This window comes from Brachyhypopomus gauderio, chromosome 15 (assembly GCF_052324685.1).
Source record: "Brachyhypopomus gauderio isolate BG-103 chromosome 15, BGAUD_0.2, whole genome shotgun sequence".
In the NCBI taxonomy this organism is placed as follows: domain Eukaryota; kingdom Metazoa; phylum Chordata; class Actinopteri; order Gymnotiformes; family Hypopomidae; genus Brachyhypopomus; species Brachyhypopomus gauderio.
In genome coordinates, this window is record NC_135225.1 from 18,548,572 (window position 1) to 18,558,299 (window position 9,728).

A 9,728-nucleotide genomic window follows, 5' to 3' on the forward strand; every position below is an offset into this window, starting at 1 on the left:
ACACACACACACCAACACGTCCTCAGTTCAACACAGTCGTCTGTCCACACACACACACACACACCAAAACGTCCTCAATTCAACACAGTCGTCTGTCCACACACACCCACACACCTACACATCCTCAGTTCAACACAGTCGTCTCCACACACACACCTACACATCCTCAGTTCAACACAGTCGTCTCCACACACACCTACACATCCTCAGTTTAACACAGTCGTCTGTCCACACACACACACACACACACACACACACCAACACGTCCTCAGTTCAACACAGTCGTCTGTCCACACACACACACACACACACACACACACACACACCAAAACGTCCTCAATTCAACACAGTCGTCTGTCCACACACACCTACACGTTCTCAGTTCAACACAGTCGTCTGTCCACACACGCACCTACACATCCTCAGTTCAACACAGTCGTCTGTCCCCACACGCACCTACACGTCCTCAGTTCAACACAGTCGTCTGTCCACACACACCTACACGTCCTCAGTTCAACACAGTCGTCTGTCCACACACACCTACACGTCCTCAGTTCAACACAGTCGTCTGTCCACACACACACCTACACGTCCTCAGTTCAACACAGTCGTCTGTCCACACACACACCTACACATCCTCAGTTCAACACAGTCGTCTGTCCACACACACCTACACATCCTCAGTTCAACACAGTCGTCTGACCACACACACCGACCTACACGTCCTCAGTTCAACACAGTCGTCTCCACACACACACACACACACACACACCAACACGTCCTCAGTTCAACACAATCGTCTGTCCACACACACCTACACATCCTCAGTTCAACACAGTCGTCTGTCCACACACACACACACACACACACACACACCCACACACACACACACCTACACATCCTCAGTTCAACACAGTCGTCTGTCCACACACACACACACACACACACACACACACACACACACACACACACACACACACACACACAGAGACACACACCAACACGTCCTCAGTTCAACACAGTCGTCTGTCCACACACACCTACACATCCTCAGTTCAACACAGTCGTCTCCACACACACCTACACGTCCTCAGTTCAACACAGTCGTCTCCACACACACACCTACACATCCTCAGTTCAACACAGTCGTCTCCACACACACCTACACATCCTCAGTTCAACACAGTCGTCTGTCCACACACACACACACACACCCACACGTCCTCAGTTCAACACAGTCGTCTGTCCACACACACCTACATGTCCTCAGTTCAACACAGTTGTCTGTCCACACACACCTACACGTCCTCAGTTCAACACAGTCATCTGTCCACACACGCACCTACACATCCTCAGTTCAACACAGTCGTCTGTCCCCACACACACCTACACATCCTCAGTTCAACACAGTCGTCTGTCCACACACACCTACACGTCCTCAGTTCAACACAGTCGTCTGTCCACACACACACACCTACACATCCTCAGTTCAACACAGTCGTCTGTCCACACACACACCTACACATCCTCAGTTCAACACAGTCGTCTGTCCACACACACCTACACATCCTCAGTTCAACACAGTCGTCTGACCACACACACCGACCTACACGTCCTCAGTTCAACACAGTCGTCTCCACACACACACACACACACACACACACACACACACACACACACACACCTACACGTCCTCAGTTCAACACAGTCGTCTCCACACACACACCTACACGTCCTCAGTTCAACACAGTCGTCTGTCCACACACACACACACACACCAACACGTCCTCAGTTCAACACAATCGTCTGTCCACACACACACCTACACATCCTCAGTTCAACACAGTCGTCTGTCCACACACACACACACACCCACACACACACACCCACACCTACACATCCTCAGTTCAACACAGTCGTCTGTCCACACACACACACACACACACCAACACGTCCTCAGTTCAACACAGTCGTCTGTCCACACACACCTACACATCCTCAGTTCAACACAGTCGTCTGTCCACACACACACACCTACACATCCTCAGTTCAACACAGTCGTCTCCACACACACACCTACACATCCTCAGTTCAACACAGTCGTCTCCACACACACACCTACACATCCTCAGTTCAACACAGTCGTCTCCACACACACACCTACACATCCTCAGTTCAACACAGTCGTCTCCACACACACCTACACATCCTCAGTTCAACACAGTCGTCTGTCCACACACACACACACACACACACACACACACACACCAACACGTCCTCAGTTCAACACAGTCGTCTGTCCACACACACACACACACACACACACACACACACACACACACACACACCAACACGTCCTCAGTTCAACACAGTCGTCTGTCCACACACACCTACACGTCCTCAGTTCAACACAGTCGTCTGTCCACACACACCTACACATCCTCAGTTCAACAGTCGTCTGTCCACACACACCTACACGTCCTCAGTTCAACACAGTCGTCTGTCCACACACACACCTACACATCCTCAGTTCAACACAGTCGTCTGTCCACACACACCTACACGTCCTCAGTTCAACACAGTCATCTGACCACACACACCGACCTACACGTCCTCAGTTCAGCACAGTCGTCTTCACACACACACACACACCTACACGTCCTCAGTTCAACACAGTCGTCTCCACACACACACACACACACACACCTACACGTCCTCAGTTCAACCCAGCCGTCTCCACACACACCTACACATCCTCAGTTCAACACAGCCGTCTCCACACACACACACCTACACGTCCTCAGTTCAAAAGGACATAGAAAAGCAAACACAGCATCTCTGCGTACCTGAAATGTCCATTTCCTGGTAACACTGATAAATTCACTTACAGCTCCAGGTCCCTGGTGGAGCTCTAGTGAAGGTAGAGGAGGTTGTCCAGGTCCCTGGTGGAGATCTAGTGAAGGTAGTGGACGCTTGTCCAGGTCCCTGGTGGAGCTCTAGTGAAGGTAGTGGACGCTTGTCCAGGTCCCTGGTAGAACTCTAGTGAAGGTAGTGGACACTTGTCCAGGTCCCTGGTGGAGCTCTAGTGAAGGTAGTGGAGGTTGTTCAGGTCCCTGGTAGAGATCTAGTGAAGGTAGTGGAGGTTGTCCAGGTCCCTGGTGGAGCTCTAGTGAAGGTAGTGGACGCTTGTCCAGGTCCCTGGTGGAGCTCTAGTGAAGGTAGTGGACGCTTGTCCAGGTCCCTGGTGGAGCTCTAGTGAAGGTAGTGGAGGTTGTCCAGGTCCCTGGTAGAGATCTAGTGAAGGTAGTGGAGGTTGTCCAGGTCCCTGATAGAACTCTAGTGAAGGTAGTGGACGCTTGTCCAGGTCCCTGGTGGAGCTCTAGTGAAGGTAGTGGAGGTTGTCCAGGTCTCTGGTAGAACTCTAGTGAAGGTAGTGGAGGTTGTCCAGGTCCCTGGTGGAGATCTAGTGAAGGTAGTGGAGGTTGTGCAGGTCTCTGGTGGAGATCTAGTGAAGGTAGTGGAGGTTATCCAGGTCTCTGGTAGAACTCTAGTGAAGGTAGTGGGGGTTGTCCAGGTCCCTGGTGGAGCTCTAGTGAAGATAGTGGACGCTTGTCCAGGTCCCTGGTGGAGATCTAGTGAAGGTAGTGGAGGTTGTCCAGGTCCCTGGTAGAACTCTAGTGAAGGTAGTGGAGGTTGCACTGATTCAGCTCTCTGAAATCTGGCCAGATTCCTCCCTGGATTTCCTTCAAGCACCCAGGATTAAAAACGAACAGGTTCACACAAGGATTACGTCCTACTGGCTGCCTGTCTTCTCTGTCTAGCCTGGGCTTTGCACTAATTATATCGCTGTTATTACTGACAAGATGTGACATAAATAATATACTGTATTTATGGCTATCATTGCAAACACCTCATAGATCATGGAATACACTTACACTGTACATCTGTACATATATATCAAACATACATCTTGTGCATTCACATGTTGCCTGGTCTAGGTTGGCAATATGGAACACTTGTTAACATGGAAACACATGCTGAAAAACTTGATTAACCTGACCCTGCACCATTATCATATTCTGAATATAATACTGATTGATAATAGCACTATAATCATATGCTGAATTTTCTATTTTGGGTCATTTGTGTTAATATTTCATTATTCCTCTGTGCAGTACTAAAATACCTGAGCAGTAACTGACTAGCTCTCCCCGGTGTCTGTAATGGCCACTCAACCACTTCCTCTCTGTGTCTGTGGGTGTTCAGGTGGAGGGAGAGAGTGAAGGCCCAATACTGAGGTAGACGACCAGACGCCTCCCTTCAGATTTTAATCCTTCAGATTACTGTTTACTCCGAACTTCATGGCAAAATGAACCCTACTTTGGGTGTGTTTGGGTGTGTGTTGGCATGGCAAATGCTAAAATGTACAAACTTTAATCCTCATAACATCAGCCTTTGTAAATGATGAGACCAGTGGGGAGAGACCAGTGGGGAGAGACCAGTGGGGAGAGACCAGTGGGGAGAGACCAGTGGGGAGAGACCAGTGAGGAGAGACCAGTGAGGAGAGACCAGTGGGGAGAGACCAGTCCTTCTGGTTGTTCAATACACTGTAATCCATGGCTTGGCACTACAGTGCAATTGACAAAATGACATCTCAACTACGTGAATTTTCAGAATAACAACATCTAATTTTGGGGGGTGAGAAGCAGGATTAGCTGGTGCAGGATTATCTGAAGTGGGATTAGCACAGTCCCCTTGTTTCAGCGGTACTGCCTTGGCCTTCCCGCACCACTCAGCAGGGAAATAAGGGTTGATTCAGGCTGTTAGTGTCCCAGCACCAGCTACGTTAAACTGACCTGAGATCAGAGATTAAAGTGCCTTTACTTCTGTGATGCCATAACACTTCTCTCACGCTGTGTCCTCTGCAGTACAGCACGGCCCTCTGAAGATCATGGGACCACAAAGGATGTGAAAGGGAGACCACCCTGTGGTCTGTCTGATTCTGAATCTCCTGTGTTTGAGGACCTGTGGACCTGCTACAGTTGTCTTAAGAAGAATGGCAGAATTATGGCTGTCTGCAGACTCTTTTCCTTATGCATATTTAAAACTTCAATTTCATCTTACTGGTTAGTACACAAACACACCCCCCTCCAGCCCCGTAGGACGAAGTCTCCCATGGTGTCTGAAGCTGGGGTCTGCACTCCTTCACAGTGTGAGCAGAGAGAAAGTTCTGGAACTCCAGGATGAGTGAAGACTGAGAACAAAAAGTAACATGTGAATGTTTCCCTGGGTGTCTTTCCTAACACACACACACACACACCCACCCACCCACACACACACACACACACCTTTTGCTTTAGCAAGAAGCCCCAGACACCATCAGCTCCCACAGAGCAGTGAGGAGGGAACCAACCGAACAGGTCCGACTGTGACAAGACTCAACCTCCCTCACCTCCCACTCACCTCCCCCTCACCTCCCCCTCACCTCCCCCTCACCTCTCACTCACCTCCCCCTCACCTCCCACTCACCTCCCACTCACCTCCCACTCACCTCCCCCTCACCTCCCCCTCACCTCCCCCTCACCTCCCACTCACCTCTCCCCTCACCTCTCCCCTCACCTCTCCCCTCACCTCTCCCCTCACCTCTCACTCACCTCCCCCTCACCTCCCCCTCACCTCCCCCTCACCTCCCCCTCACCTCCCACTCACCTCCCCCTCACCTCTCCCTCACCTCCCACTCACCTCCCACTCACCTCTCCCTCACCTCGCCCTCACCTCGCCCTCACCTCGCCCTCACCTCCCACTCACCTCTCCCCTCACCTCTCCCCTCACCTCTCCCCTCACCTCTCCCCTCACCTCTCCCCTCACCTCTCACTCACCTCCCCCTCACCTCCCCCTCACCTCCCCCTCACCTCCCCCTCACCTCCCACTCACCTCCCCCTCACCTCCCACTCACCTCCCACTCACCTCCCCCTCACCTCCCACTCACCTCTCACTCACCTCCCACTCACCTCCCACTCACCTCTCACTCACCTCCCACTCACCTCTCACTCACCTCTCACTCACCTCCCCCTCACCTCTCACTCACCTCTCACTCACCTCCCACTCACCTCCCACTCACCTCCCACTCACCTCCCACTAACCTCCCCCTCACCTCCCACTCACCTCTCCCCTCACCTCTCCCCTCACCTCTCCCCTCACCTCTCACTCACCTCCCCCTCACCTCCCCCTCACCTCCCACTCACCTCCCACTCACCTCCCACTCACCTCCCACTCACCTCTCACTCACCTCCCCCTCACCTCTCACTCACCTCTCACTCACCTCCCACTCACCTCCCACTAACCTCCCACTAACCTCCCACTAACCTCCCACTAACCTCCCCCTCACCTCCCACTCACCTCTCCCCTCACCTCTCCCCTCACCTCTCCCCTCACCTCTCACTCACCTCTTACTCACCTCCCCCTCACCTCCCCCTCACCTCTCACTCACCTCTCACTCACCTCCCCCTCACCTCCCCCTCACCTCCCCCTCACCTCCCCCTCACCTCTCACTCACCTCTCACTCACCTCTCACTCACCTCCCACTCACCCACCTCTCACTCACCTCCCACTCACCTCCCCCTCACCTCCCCCTCACCTCCCCCTCACCTCTCACTCACCTCTCACTCACCTCTCACTCATTCTCTGCCTGACATTATAATCCCTGATTTTATAATCCACGACTCTCTAAACACAGGGCAACGTCATCACTGGTGTCAGCAAAGTCATGTACTACGGTATATGAAAATGGCAGCAGCTCCATAGCAGTGTGCTGAATTCCACAGCCACACCTCTTTCTACTTAACGAGGTTCTGATTGGCTGATCACCTGAACCACATCGGACTTAAACAGCATGGACTGCTGGAGTGACAAGGTGCATGTAAGATGGCACTATCAGTGTTAGCGTAGGAAGAGGACTTTGGGCCTCTGTCATTATTTTGGTGTTTAAAAATGAACTTGTTTTCTTTGCATTATTCAAAGTGTGAAAATACTGTATATTTTCATTATTGTGACCAGTTACCATTTTACACAAATACATTTTTCATTTGGAATTTATGTAATAAAACTACATTTCCAGAAGCTAAACTCCTGTTTCACCATTTAGTGGGAGGTCACATATCTATTCCCATCACATAGCTCTTCATCCAAAGGTCTTGGAGTTTGAGGACAGGGTGCAGTGTCCTTCCTGTTGAGGACAGGGTGCGGTGTCCTTCCTGTTGAGGACAGGGTGCGGTGTCCTTCCTGTTGAGGACAGGGTGCGGTGTCCTTCCTGTTGAGGACAGGGTGCGGTGTCCTTCCTGTTGAGGACAGGGTGCGGTGTCCTTCCTGTTGAGGACAGGGTGCAGTGTCCGTCCTGTTGAGGACAGGGTGCGGTGTCCGTCCTGTTGAGGACAGGGTGCGGTGTCCATCCTGTCTCTAGCACTGTGCTCGTTTGGACTGAGCTTGATGGGGTCATTCCTGGGATCTGTTGAAGAATCTCCTCCAGCTTAGGGGTGATAGTCCAAAGGTGCACACACACACACACACACACACACACGCACACACGCGCACGCACACACATACACGCGCACGCACACACACACACACACGCACACATGTGCACGCACACGCACATACACACACGCACACATATGTGCACACGCACATACACACATGCACACATGTGCGCACGCACACATATGTGCACACGCACACACACACACACATGCATGCACACACATACACATGCATGCACACACATACACACACACACTAGCTGGCATTATCCAATCTTTTAAAATAGTTTCCTACCACTTATATGCGGATGATATCCAGTTGTATATGTCTTTTAAGCCCCATCAGCTGGGCAGGTTGTCTACCCTCCTCCAGTGCTTATCCCGGATCAGTGAGTGGCTATCGAGTAACTGTCTTGTTCTAAACGTGGACAAGACTGAGTCTATGATTATTGCACCTCCTGATTTACGTCCAAAAATCAGTCAGATGCTTGCCACTTCCTGTCCAGTCAACAAACCTAACATCCAAAATCTGGGCGTAATATTTGACCAATCACTGAGCTTTGACACACACATTAAACATACGTCACGCTCCTGCTTTTTCCACCTAAAGAACATTTCCAAAATACGCCACATGGTTTCCAGAGTTGACCTGGAAAAAATTATACATGCCCTCATATCATCACGCCTGGACTATTGCAGTGCTCTGCTATATGGCTTGGTTAAATCTTCCATCTTCCGCCTCCAAACAATACCAAATGCAGCAGCCAGATTACTAACGCGCACCAGCAAACGAGCTCATATAACCCCCATCCTTTTTTCCTTGCATTGGCTCCCTGTAAATTTAAGAATTCTATTCAAAATTCTTGTATTTACATATAGAGCATTAGCTGGTCTGACCCCTGGTTATATAACACAACTCCTCACTAAACATGCACAATCCCGACGTCTCCGCTCACAAGATCTAAATTTACTAGCTGTTCCCCGGACTCGACTTAAGACCAAGGGGGACAGAGCCTTTCAACCCGCGGCTCCCAGGCTCTGGAACAGCCTCTCACTGCACCTTCGGTTGGCAGACACTGATGATGAGTTCAAAAGAGAGCTCAGAACTTTTCTTTTTAAACAGGCCTTTGGCTAACTTATATGTCTTTTTTAGTGTTCTTTTACATTGAATGTTATTAGCTGGTCTTAATTTCGCCGGTGCTGCTCTTATGAACTTGTTTTAATATTATATTTTATTGCTTTTCTTTTATACTATATTGTCTGTGATGTACAGCGCTTTGTGACTGTGAAAAGCGCTCTATAAAATAAACTTACTTACACACATGCATGCACACACATACACACAGACAAAACACACACACCCACATGCATGTACACACATACACACACACAAAACACATACATACACACACAGTAAAACACATGTTTTTCTGTATGTTTTAAACATACAGAAACACCACAACAAATGTTTAAAGGATTTTTTGAAGTATGATGAATGAAAACTATATTCTTCATAACAAAGCAGCCAGTTCCTTGTGGCAGGTGTCCCTATTATCTGACCTCATAAAGGCAGGCCTGTCTGGGACGCTTCAGCTGAGCTTAGAGCCTGGTAGTGTGGGGTGGAGGAGAGGGTGTGTGGGTGGGGAGAGGTTTTGTTGAAGACCCCCTGAGGAATTCTGCACGCAAGCCTTTGACATGCAAGAGCACCATCAGGGGACAATGATGTGGTCTGGTCCTTATCTGCTCAGATATGTGGATTGGGTTTCCCATTCTGTCTCTATCAATCTCTCTATCTCTCTCTCTCTCTTTCTCTCTCATTCTCACTCTCATTCTTTCTTCCTCTCTTTCTTCTTTTTAATCCTAACTTTCTTTTTGTGTAATGCTTCCCTGCCTCATCCATCTGTGTCATGTGACCCATTCCAATGCTAAAGCAAATGTCTGATTGGATTTATGATGAGCAAAGAATTCTGAAAATTTTTATGAGGACAGCAAAGTGTCCAGAAAACTCTCATAGCATTTATGACTGGTGAGACCAAGATTGTGAAGATACACCTTCAAACACAGACATGATCTCTGCTCTGAACTGTTCCTGGGTTTCTCTGAGTGGTCAGTACACTTTAACCATCAGTACAGCACAGCATCCTCTGGGCCGGGTATCAGGTAGAAAACAGATCCAGAAACCATTACAGTCTC